This window comes from Camponotus vicinus, unplaced genomic scaffold (genome assembly GCF_025532165.1).
Source record: "Camponotus vicinus isolate PSW18456_S1 unplaced genomic scaffold, iyCamVici1.0 SCAF_2, whole genome shotgun sequence".
NCBI classification, from domain to species: domain Eukaryota; kingdom Metazoa; phylum Arthropoda; class Insecta; order Hymenoptera; family Formicidae; genus Camponotus; species Camponotus vicinus.
This window is the reverse complement of record NW_028141956.1, coordinates 26,122,330-26,136,716: the sequence shown is the minus strand read 5'-3', so window position 1 is coordinate 26,136,716 and position 14,387 is coordinate 26,122,330. Positions and strand designations below refer to the sequence as shown.

General features: G+C 41.6%; 1 protein-coding gene across 5 annotated transcripts in view; it reads right to left on the bottom strand.

Annotated features, from left to right (window-relative positions):
* Positions 1 to 14,387, bottom strand: part of Glurib (Glutamate receptor IB) — a 237,272-nt gene that overhangs the window by 157,447 nt on the left and 65,438 nt on the right. The gene's annotated exons all lie outside the window — the stretch shown is intronic.

Sequence of the window (14,387 nt, the reverse complement as noted above, 5' to 3'; positions counted from 1 at the left end):
TCACTCATTATTTAGCAAATTTGAATCAAAAGGTAATGCTGAAGACTTACGAAGGAATTAGAGCACATTGAGAATAAAAAATGTCGAGTTTTGTAGTCCGTATCGAACTGTTTATTATGAAATCTTTCTGCATCATTCATCGTCCTCCCACGCGTGAAGGATGATGCGGGTTTTGTATCACCCGTGAATTACATGCGCAAGCGTAGGAAAACTGGATGGAGCTCCTATTCGATCGAGAGGAAAAGACCCTTCAAAGCGGTAGTGCTTTCACATAGGAACGCCTTTTCATTCCCGCAATTTACATCCATTTGTACCAAGAAGAAGCGGCCGATACACCTGGTTCACGTTAACAGCGGCTTGAAAGCAGTCGACTAGATCCATTCGGAACTTCCTGCGGATATTCGAACGCGCGGAAAGGCGTCGAATGAAAAGAATCTCTTTGTCATAGAAGAGAGTATTGCCCGTTATAGCGATAATAAGAGATAACATGGTAAAGTAAAGCGAAATGAGAAACGGGAGATCTTTTTTCGCCACTGCCGAATAATATTGTCGCGTTTTACTGTCTCTTTTACGAGCTAATTTACAGCTAATTTGCGAGAGGGCAGGACCCTAGCACTTTTGCTTGATTAAGAGAGGAGCGGTAACTTTGACGCTATTATATTTCTGCAGGTAATATAAATTTTGCAAAACATGCGAAAGACAAATGTTGTTTACAAAACGCTTGCAAGTGAAATTTATCCTGATTTAGCGAAAAGTAAAAAGACGAAATATCAGTTTGACTCCCGACGGATTTGTGGCTTGGGTAATTAACGACACAATACAAAAGTACAGAAAGATACCAATCTTAATAAATGCGAAGCATCGTCATTATCCGACGGAGCAGCGCTGCGATGTCGAGTAGCAAGAAACAATTTCCTTTGTTGGAACGAATGTTATGAGACTACGTCTGATGAGAGCAAGTATAAGGAGCAAACGAGAGGAGAAGGAGAAAACGGGAAGGAAGATAAAAAGTTTCTCTATCACGAGATAACGTTGTCGAGCTCCGACGTCATCTTTTACGTCCCAATTTACGCCTCGGGGAGAAGAGGAGACTCCGGGTGGGATGCTCTCTCTTGTCGCGTTTCGAAAAGGGTAAGGCTGCTTAGATATAAGATGAAAGAGGCTCGTGTAGAAAGAGGGTGCTTCAGGACAGAAATAGAGGCGGTATCTTGCCCCCGGCATCCCTTACCTATGAAGTTTGATTATGTTTTTAGGACGAGGAGAAGAAGCGGATCAAATTTCGCAGCCACTCAGCTTGGTCTCGGTGTCCAAGCACGATCTTCTTCCGGCTAGAGTATAACCCAATTCTCCTTCTTACCACTCGTTTTCTGACAACTCCGTGTTCTCCGATCAAACAAATCAAGCGTATATCAACCTTTACTCCTGTCCTACCGTGATTGAACGTTAATAATCTCTTTTATGGCACAAAAATAGCAAATAAGAAACTGTCATTCTTCTATCTCGTGACGACTATCTTTATCTCGACCAATAAAAAATTGTTATCGTTCTGACGAGATCGCGCGTACATCGCAGCGCTTGCTGCATCAGCGTAAATTTTGTACCGTCTGCGCGTATTTCATCTCGTTACAAAAGCTTCAAATTACAAAACGCTCGCACACGGCGTTAACATCCGTCCGAATTAATGATCGTGGAAAACCGATGATGACAGGGAACGGGCGTATCAATGGAAAGCCCCCGGTGTCAAAGTGCTATGACGAGCTAGAGCGCGAAAACATTTTATGCGATATACGCTGCGGCGAGGAGTCTGCTCCGCATTGTTGGCCCTGTCAACTGCATACATCTACCTACCTACGCATAGTCAGGGCGGACATGCATACGCAACACGCCTGTGTGCGCTAGCAAACTATCCCGCCTGACCCCAACTGGATTAGGCTCCGATGTGTGCACACGCACATACGTATCAATGCACACATACGCGTGTACGCTGAGCCGCACGCAAGGGATAATCCTATATAGCCGATTGATCGCCGATAAAATTCCCCTCTCTGCTATCTTTCCATCAGTCGACGTCATAATCTCTTAGATTCTCAGAGTGCTAGTAATTTCTTGTTGCGATTTCTTTTTCCTTCATCTCATACGCGCGTGAGATGTACCGGCGATTTCAGATTAATCTCTCAAGGATGCGACGTGGCGTGTCAAGAAGTCTTAGTCTTAGTGTTATGTACGGCGAGTCTGAGACTCTTGTTAATCTTGTTCCGTGACCGCGGAGCATGAAGTAATTTTAACACGATATCTCGCGGATAATTCCGTCGCTCTGTAAATACAATAAATAAGATTTCACATCACCTATTTATGTACCTCGATGTGAAACGAGAGTTTGAGCATTTCATTTTTCGCAGTAATATCTTTGTAATTATTTGATATTGCTGATATAGACATAACAATTTCAAAAAATAACAATTTCTACGATACATCTCTTCGATATTATGGTGAATATTAAACGTAATACATCTTCAATATCAAAAAGCGATATATACGAGTGACTTAAATGCCAAGTAGTACAAGTTTGAAAAACAAAAAGTTTGATAAATGAATTGCGTTCAGTTTTACCACAAGTACACTTATAAATAATTCAACCAGGTTAATTGTAGGTTTGATTGATTTTGAAAATAGGCAATTTCAGTATAGTTATACTGATTAATGATAATTGCTTACACTTATTTTAAGTCTATTAACAACTCGAAATCGAGTTTAGACAGATTCTACTTGGCATCTGGGCCATTCATATAATCGTGAATATTGTATTTTACCTGAAAAAACCTCAATGACACGCGCATATAGTTTCTTCTACAAAACTTCTTGCAACTTGTATTCTTATGCACAGCAAGTTTTCTCATTTTACGCGTTTAGATTTAAATGGTATACGAATTAGACGGCAAGTGCATCGAGTTAACGATATCGCACGTGGATTGCACTGCAATCGAAAAACGTTTTACAATTCCACGGGAACGCGCTAGAATTCTCTCCGCGAAATAGATCTTTAATTGGATCCTAAGTCAGAGGGAGTATCGTCCTATTTAACGTAATGTGCGCCGAAGCGTGACCAACGACGATCGGTAGGTCCGTCCTTGAAGATGCTACTTCGCGTGCTGATCGCATTAACTCCGGCGTGGCCCTGCCTCGGGGGCACGTTTTCTGCATAGCCAATATCAAGCAGCCCCAATGTACGTGCGGGGGTACACAGCCCCTGGCAAATAATCGGAGAATACGCCGAGTATTCTCGCGCGACCGGTTAAAATGCCCACCGCGCATGCTAATGTGATGTTAGATCGGAACGCCCCATCGTTCGGAGCTATTTTGTGTGCACCGATTTTCGTTAAATTCAATTTTTCTGCGCGCTCTCGCGACATCGGTGAGAAGATAAGAAAAAGGTATCTACGTGCCGTCGCGACGCAGCAAATTACCATCACTTGGAAATACGAAATGGGGACGTAGTTGAATTAACCGTAACGTGGGAGGAATTTCCGAACACGGTATTAATGATACGTAATCGAGATCGATACGCGATCAGACTTTAACTATAATTGCAGCATCGCGATGATAATACAAATCTCATTATTTCGACATAACTGCTCGCCACGATTAATGAACGCGTAACGCGGGTTAACGAAATTATGGAAAACACACGTTATTAAATATCATTTTCGATGAATCGAAGCTCGCGAAGAACAAACCAACGATTTTGCTAGCCAATTTACTCGGATACTCTTTAGGTATTAATGACAAATGCTATAAGCGACTTACCGTACGCTTAATTTTCGCACCCGAGTTCTCGTCTTGAGCTCTTCCTGTAAGCTTTTTCATTTTAACGATACGTGTTTCGTTCCGAATAACGAGCTACGCCGTATCCTACGGCTGCTTGAAGCAGCGGAACTTGACGAAAGTCGAGCTAATTTTGAATAATGAGCGTATATTAAATTCGACCTGAATAACGTCGGGAGAACGGCGTGGTGTTTGTGACGAGTTGCTAGCTACTCTTTGCCGAGATATACTCGAGCTGTTGCAACCTTTAGAACCGGGCTTCGCACTAGGACGGGTCCTTAACTGGCTTTAATCAAGTGAAAACTTCTCGGAATGCTGAACATTACGTTTCACATCTTCCAGCGCTTTCGACCAAGAAGAATAAAAGCTATCGCGATACTTACGATGATTAACTATGATATTGCATAATTAACATGTCTTGAAGTTTCTGATTTAGTTGATTCACGATTAGAAATTAAGAAAAAGATAATCAAACATACTCTTTAAGACAAAAGCATCTGCTTCAACAATGATTTAAATAAAAAAAATGAACATGTTAATATAAATAACGTCGATTATCGCTTTTAATATCTAATACCTTTTTGCGCCTAGTGACATAGACAAATCTCGCCAAAATATTTTCCCGAGGAAGTCTACATATTACTTTTTTCGTGAAAACATTATCGGAGCGATTCGACGGAGCGCAAACTCTTGAAAATGATAAGTGACGCCCTGGCTTTTCGTGAAAGGGACGGAGAGTTGAGTGCCTCCTTCGGACTGAGCCAACCAGTAAACAACGATTTGTCATCGAGACTAATAACGGCGTTCTGCTCGGAGCAATATCATACACTGCACCTACTTCCGTTACCGCTTTATTTGTCTCGATTCTCCCCGGTACATCGACCGACGGAAATTTCTGCGCGAGGCAATATGAGCAGCTGCGGGACGGACGAAACGCGGAGTCGTGCGGATTGATATCCGGCTATTAAAAATTCCGTACGCGCGGTATGTTAAAAAATAAATGGCGAGGAACGCGCGCCATGTGGAGTTTTCGAGTTGCCGCGCTTTATTAACGACTATGTCGCGACACATTTATCCTATTTGCGGAAGTACGGCGAATATCGCATCACTGTCGAGACATTAAATCGCCCATTTGTTTTACCGCATAGCACGTCCTCGCATTGTTTGTCAAGCGTACACACAATATGTCAAGCATTTTGAACTTCTGAAATCGTTTCATTCGATCCAATGGCCGACATTCCTGTGCCAATCTAGCCGTCCAATATCCGAAAAATGTTTTATATTACAACTTTGAACCGGAGTATCCGGCTTTGCGTTTTCAACAATACGTCGAAGGGAGCGCGGGATGTTATGTATATCGATTCGCCGTCTCTTTTTATATTCCTCTGTGTACGTATCGAACAATGACGTCACGGAGTGATGCGTAAAGCTTAATATAGTAGCGTACCTCTGTGAAATTTCCATAATCATGGGTCCGTGTCATAATTTCATTGTAGATGAACGCGGCATAGAGAAAAGAGAGAGAGTGATATTCGCAGCTACGTAACTTTGCGAATAAATATGCAAAAATATAATATATGAAAACTATATATTCGTGGCCTTTGTACTCTCTTTATTAAATAATACATAATGTAATACCTTTCGAAAATGTCTTTTTTCAAAAACTTTAATATTATTTTATTAATCTCATATATATATATATATATATATATATATATATATATATATATATATATATAATAATTATATCTCGCATAAATTACTGCCTGACTATTATGCATTTACATATTCATAATTTATTTTAATAACTTCTTCTTTCGAGTAAATATAATAATAATATTGAATATTATAGCCACGTGTAATGTAATATCTCACTTGTATTGTAAATAAAGATTATCGGCTAATTACGTTCGGACAAATAAAGATTATAGCGATTAATTACATTTATCGGCTGATGAATGAATCCCGAAAGAATGACAATGTATTCCGATGCGTGCATTCGCGAGATATCTGTTGTTCATTCATTCCCTACAGGGAATGTATTTTGCTTTTCCATTTAAGAATTAATTACAACCAGCAGCGTGCAGCATATATCGCGCGCGTCTCTCACTACTCGTCGGTGAAATGCATTCGAAGCCGCGAGGTCTTGCGCATGTAATCCAGAAAACTCGCATCGGAAAGAATCGCAACGATTCACTCGCTTGTAAGATAGTACATGGGGCGGGAGGGAGGGCGAGAGAGAAAAAGTGGCAAAAAAGAGTTCAATTTACGACGTCAAAGTGGCGCAGGAAAGGGCGATATGGCCGAATCGGTGGAATCCGTGCGCTGTAATGTACGAACGTAGGCGAGAGAGTCGGATAAAAAGCGATCCGGGAGAAAGAGAGAGACAGAGAGATGGATAGATAGAGAAAGAGAGAGAGAGAGAGAAACGCAAGACAGTAGTCGAACCAGCGTATACACGTACACGCGGATCGCAGCTTAACAGGAGGCACGTTCGGGACGTTCGGGACGTGAGGGAGGTCGTTCGCTACGGATGGCATTAGCGGCAGTAAGGCAAAAGCGGAGACTCGATCGAGTCTCGCATACACAGGTGCGCACACGTATGCTCGTACGCCCACTTGTGCATTTGTATGCACATGCACAACGCGTACCGATCGAATGGCGGATCTAGCACCGTCAGATCAGGTGCCTTTATATCCACAATACAAATGCGCCGCGGCGTCTATTCGGCGTGTATACGCGTCGAGGCAATTGGGTAATGGGCGATTTAACACGAACCATCAGATAACGCGATGGGACAAGGAGGTGCGCGTTTCCCGGGCACTCACGATTTCCGCAGCCACGCTCTCGCGGTAAGAACGAACGCGCAGGGGAATAATGCCGCCGGGATAAGAGGGGAGTCAGTGGTAAACGGAAGAATCGCCGAAACCTCTAACAATAAGAAAAACCCCTCTGATTGCAGACTTCTCTCGCTCTTTCGAAACGCTTGCTTATCCCCGAGGCGAGAATGACAGAAGGGAAAAGAGCGGATCTTGGAAATTGGAGGAAAAGAGAGCGTAGGCGGACTATAGAAGCCAACTCTGCCTATCCCTCTATTAACATTTATTTCGTATGTGGAACACGTGATAACTTTGATACTCTCGGTCTGCTCCTTTTCCCGGTAACTCGATGAAAACTTTTGGTTTGCGCTAACAAAAGAGAAAGAGAAGAAGGTCCCGGTGAATATACTTCTTAATGTTTCGTTCCTCTTTAATATCAAATGAAGATTAAAAGAATGATGCCGAGCTTTCTACGACTTACTGATTACGGATGCTACGATATTCGCGACAAAAGAATTTGTATAAATTTGTAAAGAATCAAGGCAACGAATTCATTTTTATAAAAATATACTCTAAATAAATTTAAATAAAAAAGAAATTCACTGTGCAGGGCACACATTTTTCGCTATAAAAATTGCAAGATACTTTAAGCTTGTTATTCATATGAAAATTTTAAACGCTAAATCCAAATTTGCAAAATTATACAAACTTTTCGTATTTAAATTCCTCCATTTACGATTCCGCGCACGTAAACGTTGAAAAATATTGAGTTCGTCACACGCATCTTATTATGCATCATAACAATTATCGCGCGCATCAATTTGTCGTCAGTATTATTTACGCTTTTCGAAAATTTCCGCTTTAAAGGGATAGCAACGAACAAAATTAAATAAAAATAATTCAGATTGCAAAAGAACATACACACACATTAATTTTGTCTTTATGCCAAACACGTTATATTGCGTGAGTTGAAGAGAATAAACCGTCCTGTAACATTTACTAAAATTACTCTATTTAAAAACAGACCTCCGAGACTGACATCTTCCCTTTGTTCAAGCTCGTGTTCACATAAGGTCGTATTATCCGTCCTCTGAAAATGCTAAACGACGTTGATGCCTGACAAGATTGTTTTTTTTACTCAACTGCTGCTGTCCGGTGCTGTTCACAGGGTGATAAATGTGTCTTAACTAGGTCCATCTGGTCGAGGTTGTTCGTTCCTGCCCACCTACGGTAGGCGTAGAAATTGTGTACGCGTACATGCGCGTACATTCGCGTCGAACTGCGACGGCAATACGGCGGCATTATTTTGCATCGATTTACATAACGAATAAAACGCACATGTGATGGCGCCGATAGCCTTCGCGTTGCTGAAATAGTTTCCGTATTATATTTTCGGGACCACACACGCCTACTCTCGATATTCACATTCAAATATTTTCGCCGTTTCATCACGCGACGCACGTTGTCGCACAAAAGTGCATATACGATAAAACGCAGTCGCGTATTGCAATTCATTGAAGAATCGATCAATTGCACTGAGTAACTAACATGCGAAAATTTCTTTGACGTTTTCTTCTCCGATAATTTCGCATTCCCTTTCAATCGCAAAGGGTAAAAGCCCCAGTCTTGCTACCCGGAAAATATTTTCCGTTACGTTAAATAAAAACTGTGATAATTTGTAGTATTAATTAACTGATTTGCTGAATTATACGCTTAACATTTACCGTTATAATAAATAGCCACAGCGGTAATTCGCGCATTGTTGAAATAATTTCTAAATAATATTTCCAGAACGACGTGCGCGCATCACATTTACAGTCAAATATTTCGACAATTTTATTTTGGCCGTCTTATCGAGTTAAAATTCGTTCAAAACCACAAGTTTATTTTGCATCGATAGCGTAATATCGTAAAAAAGTCTCATATTTTTCTGAAAACATTTATCATTACGACAAGTGAAAATGAGACAAATAACACTGACATTAATTAATCGATTTTCGCAGTTATTCAATTATTCAAAGCTTCGAAACATGTTCGTGTGCATAGCTTTTGGAAGTAATCGGCTGATAAATCTCATTATCAGCGTCCAGTTACGCTATTGGGCGAATTAATTCATTGACTGTTAATAATATTGATTCTACTCTATCAAACAATGCCACACGTATCGACAGATATGGCAATTAATAGCCACTACTTATAGACCATCATAATTCAGCGGATTTAATAAATTTTTAACATAGATCCCACCCCCCCTCCATCATATGGAATCGCATCGGAACAATAATCCTATTTTCCGATCGGAATAACGCGGATGTAACTACGATCGGATGGTAGACGACAGTTTCGCTAGAACGTAACAATCTCCACGACTCTGATGTTTGACTATTCGAATAATCGCCGAGCGTAAAATTTAGATTGCGCGAAAAGGATTTTCGTTCATTGCGATCCGCCATGTTTTCGATACCGTAGCCAGTTGAGCACGAATAGAGCGGCGGCCATAAGCCCGGATTAATTGTGTTCAAATATTAGCGGTATAGAGAAGGTGGCAATGGGAAAAGAGAGAAAAGGAGGAGGAGGAGGCTGAATCTGAGAGAGAAGTGGAATCAGGCTGCTACATGAGCGCCAGGCCGGGCTGCGGCTGACCCGAATCCCTGCATGCGAGCTCACACGAGCCGAGGGCTGAAAACTTGCTGGCGCAGGAAAAGCTTCGCTGGCTGGCTTGAAGGAAATGCGAGAAAATGCCCGTGGAAATTCAGAAAATCGTGCCAGCCCGCCGGTCCATAAGATTCGACCATGGCAGCGGCTCGGCAGAGATCGATCGCGAACGGCGTGTTACGCGCCTACAACGTTATTACACGCGCCGCATGCATTTTCCCTCAACTTCTCGTTTTCCGCCGGCTGTGCATCCCCGCGAGCGCACGAGGAAACGTAATTTCCTCTCTCCGATACAATGAGCCGACTGGAACGATCTCATTCTACCGTTCGCGCGGACTTGGCGGCTTTTCCAATGCTGAGACGTGCGCACCTGATATTTTTATCTTGGTATAAAACTGTCGGTCTATTTCATCGTTCGACGCGCGTCAGTAATTCCCTCCGTTCGTGCCATGTATCCGTCTATCGCTCGCATTATGTGAAATACATTGTCGCGCGGACGATTACATCGTATGTAAACGCGAGGAAATAATCGATACAAAAGCACTCGTAGAACAAAAATTTCCTGCACGCTGTTATTGTAGGGATATTGCGGCATTGATGTATGCGGCATCTACGAGTATAATAAGTTGCGTCCTCCTCCTCCCCATCTTCCCCTAACTCGCCCCCTCACCGCGATGTACTCTCGGTCGCAATGCGGGGCGTCAATAAATTACACGCCAATGAGTGGGCGCGTTTGTTATCGACGTTTAGAAAAATCATCGGCGCTCGAAAGGCACTCCAGCGAATTCCAATACGGACGACGTTCTGATAGACGAGACGCCTGCCTTCCTATATCGCGACGGGTTATTGGCAGTACAGATATATGCCTGTTTTACGAGATAGGCGATGCGCGAGAGAGACGGACGCGAGTTTATTGCCTTAATATTAGATACAATGTTACCGTGTCTCGCGTGAGCTTTATATGCCCCATCGCCGAGATTGCCGGTTGCCATGAACGCTTAGGGATCGATCGTTGGACTTTGACGAGCACATCGTTTACCGTCACATTTAACATTTCCGTAGCTCGAGATGCAAATGAAGCTTTTATAGATATCGAGTGCAAAGATGTACGGAAGAGCTTCTGGCCGTTCCCACGCTTCCAAATCGCACAATTCAAACATTCACAACGATTCAAAAGGAAACATTGCGACTGCTTTCCCTCCTCTCGAATTGTTCGATGTGATTGTAACGTTAAAGTTAAGATTTAAGAAGACTATCATGCATTAAGAGAAGAATATTTTTTTCTTCATACAATAAAATAAACTAATATACTTTAGGTAAAATATTATTATATGGACAGTTGTATATCTTGTTGTTTACAAATTGTGGTAGAGTTTTTCTTGTTCATTGGAGCATCGCATCTGATAACTTTGTTACTCGCAGCGTTTTTCCGGAATCTCTTTCGATTGGGATATGTGGGTTATATAAACTAAACTTTCTCAGAAGCGTATGGTTGCGAGAAAGAGGAAGAGATAGATACAGGAACAATTCGTAGGTAACGCGGTTGATTTCGTTGCAACGTTAGCCAAGTACAGAAAAGAAACTCTCGTCGTACTCGTGAAACACGATATATTGGAAAATCGGGACAAGAGAAGGAACAAATAAAAAAAGGAAAAAACGACAAAGAAAGGGGGGGAGGATGTTACGAATTCTATGAATTCGCACGTACCTACATGTTTCCTTTCGAGCTGCCATATGACAGCAGAAATGTCTGCGCTAAAATCGCTGCGAAATATGTTCCTTTCTTCCTCGTAGAAAAATAGAAAACACGAGAAAATCGCAGAGATGATCGACCGAGAAAAATTTTCTAAATGATAAGTAAGATTTTTACAATCTGTGTTTATATATTGTAACAGTTTAACTATTTTATTTAACTATAAATATTAATTTTCGTGTAAAATTAATTTAAATTTTATCTAATAGTTGACAATACTAGAAAACTAAAATTCCTTTCATTGAAAAAAAGATATATTATTTAATCAAGCATTCACCTTTTCATCTCATTCATCAAAATTATTCTTTTCGACATAAAATAGAAAATTCATATCCAAAAATTTCTCAGTTATATGTAACGTTAAGAATATTAATTAATTTAAAAGTATCGAAAATTTGTCCAGCATCCTTGATCGAAAACTAAGACAAGAATGGAGAGGTGATGATTTAATTTCTGCATAATTTCAATGTAAAATGGTCACGTTTCTTTTTAATTGCATTTATTTTAGACGGGATTACACGACAACAGCGACGGCGATGGCGACGCTATATTCAATGCCAAAATGTTTCCGCAAATATTTCTTCATCCCATGGATACGGGTGACCCGGATCCCAAAGGCGTGTCCGCGTCGACACAAGGAGGACAATTGTGTGCTGCACGTTGCATCGTGCGGACGTGAGAACGGCATACAAGCGAAAGGACGACCGCGCAGAATTCGCGGTAACCATTTCCCGCATTCCTCGCGTGCGCTAAGTGATGCGGCGGAAGCGCACAATGCAACGGTGGGCGGATAATCTTCACGCAAATGCGGATAATGGGCTCGCAGCCAAGAGCCTCGAGGAACGAGAGCAAACCGCGTCCAGATCCCGGTGCGATGCGCTGCGGCAGTTTAGTTCTAAAATAGTTTTTGTTCGATCCCCGAACAAAATAACGATAGCCGTTATCCATGCCGACTCGCATCGTTGATGGTCGCGTCTGTCGCATCCTCTCTCGCAGAATTTTCGCCGGATGCGGCGAGCAAGAGGATGGATAGGGCGCGCAACGGCTGTGCACTGTGAATTTGCAGTAACTATTTTCCACGTCCGCATACCAGCCGTGCGTGTCTAGTGTGGCATACCGAGAGAACGCGCGATACGCGGCCATACGCGGTGCATACGCTGCATACGATGCATATGCGAGTGTATTTCACATTACGCGCTCGCCGAAAGGACGAGAGTCTCGCAGCCGGGAACGCGAAACAGGGAGTCATACGTACGCATAAGTCACACTTAAATATTCCGAGCACGTTGCTCGTGAAAAAGCGCACGGGAGGTCGGAGATTTTAAATTTTACGAAAAAATGCGTCCCCTCCATTTTTCGACACGCGAGCGCGGAGGAGGAGTAATCCCAGACGGGATACTAAGAGGGCGACATTAATGCGAATGCACCGCATGGAGAAATTTGCTCTTCAAGTACGAACGTACTCAAGATTTGCGTAGCGCTTCACGTACCGGGCGTGACATATCGAGTTCGCGATCCCATCGTTATGGGAATTTTTTCACGCACGCGTGTCGATTCGTCTCGTTTCACGAAGAGCATCGGCAGCGCGAGATCTTTCATCTCCGGAGGTGGAATCGCGATTGAGTCACCAAAATTTCCGTCACGTAAGCCGCGGAAAGGATCTCACACAAGTACGAGTCGTCTTTGTACATCTCGACCTTTGGGAGAAGAAAAATTTCGCACGTTCGATCCGATGGTGATCCGGGAGGAGATTTTACAAGCGACCGACGCCGTCCGGAATGTTACATACCGTTATTGAGCTGTAATATCCATGGCTCTATGCATCGAATTCAACCGTAACCACTTACCACGTCTACGTAGCATCTCGAGCGTGCAGTATATCGAGGGCGCACGATCCGACTGCGTATAATGCATACACGGTGCATACAAGAACGCGTATATAGGGGTAGACACCCTATGCGGCATTCGCGTATGCATCGCGCGAGCGCGTGCATTTACATGCGCACGGAAGACGATAAACGAGAAATGGTCAACGATTCCGCACAACCGACTGCAACCGCGCGCAAGCAGCGCACAAGCGACTGGAGTTTTACTGGCAATGATTTGATAGCACTAATTTCATAAGGACGTAAAACAAGGGCGCACCGTCGTCTCGAGGAGCGCAAATGTTTGCGAAGCGGAAAACGCGCGACATCCGCTGGCAAATGTTTCTGCCTTCTTGCACGTGCTACCGCTCGAAGTTTCTAACGGCACATTGCTTGCGAGCTCGCTTACGGGAGATATGAAGCGTATCATCCTCAGAATAATGCTATTTTATAACTACACTCCCTCTCTCTCTCTTGTTAGGTTGATATTTAAGAAAAATATTGAGATAGAGAAAGAGAGAGAAAAAGTATATTTGTGAAAAAAAGTGTAGAGTGGATAAAAAACACAAATGTATATTTTTGTAATGGATCTAAATGAATGTTTCTCGTGTAAAATATTTTGCAAAGAAATAAAATAAAAATTACATATTTTAGAGAGTAGAATTTACACATATTTTGTGCATATGCGTATTATTATATTTATAAATAATTATGTTATATTATATCTCTTATATATTATACAATATTATAATACGCATATATATTTATTTTTATACTATTTTTAATGCAGAAATGCATTAATTGCTTACAGAATATCTTTATATAATTGTAAAAATACGTTTCTTGGCGAAGCGTGAAAATTAGCTTCGATTAATCGGATAACGAGCTTCGCAAAAATGTGATGAAAAATGTGATATCGTATCTCTCTTGTCCAGGCGTTGTTATAACGAAGAGATGTCTAGAAAAAAAAAAAAAAAAAAAAAATATATATATATATATATATTGGAGCGCAATACGCGCAGTGATACGTCTCTCAAATAATATTTTTGCCTGATTAAACCAGCCGGCGGCAAATTTATATCTGACAGTTAAGTTTATTATAGCGTAATAGTTACATCGCATCTTGATTGAAAACGAGTACTGTGATTATATATCGGATAACGATTGTATTACTGACTTACCAACAAATATATCCTTAATGCCAGTGAAATTCAACGCCGCCATCACTCAAAAATCCATATCTTTATAATTCTCTTTGATTTTTATAAAAGCAATCCTGGCTTTTTCCTCTCGAAATTCAAAGCAAAATGAGAAAAAAGCTGAACTAAACTAAATGCTTTAACGAACGACTAATTGGCAGAGAATAATCAATGAATCTATCTCTCTTTATGATTATATAAAATAACATAATAATAAATGATATTTGTTTAAAAATGTAGATGTAACGTCAACACTGTTAAACTATTTTTTATG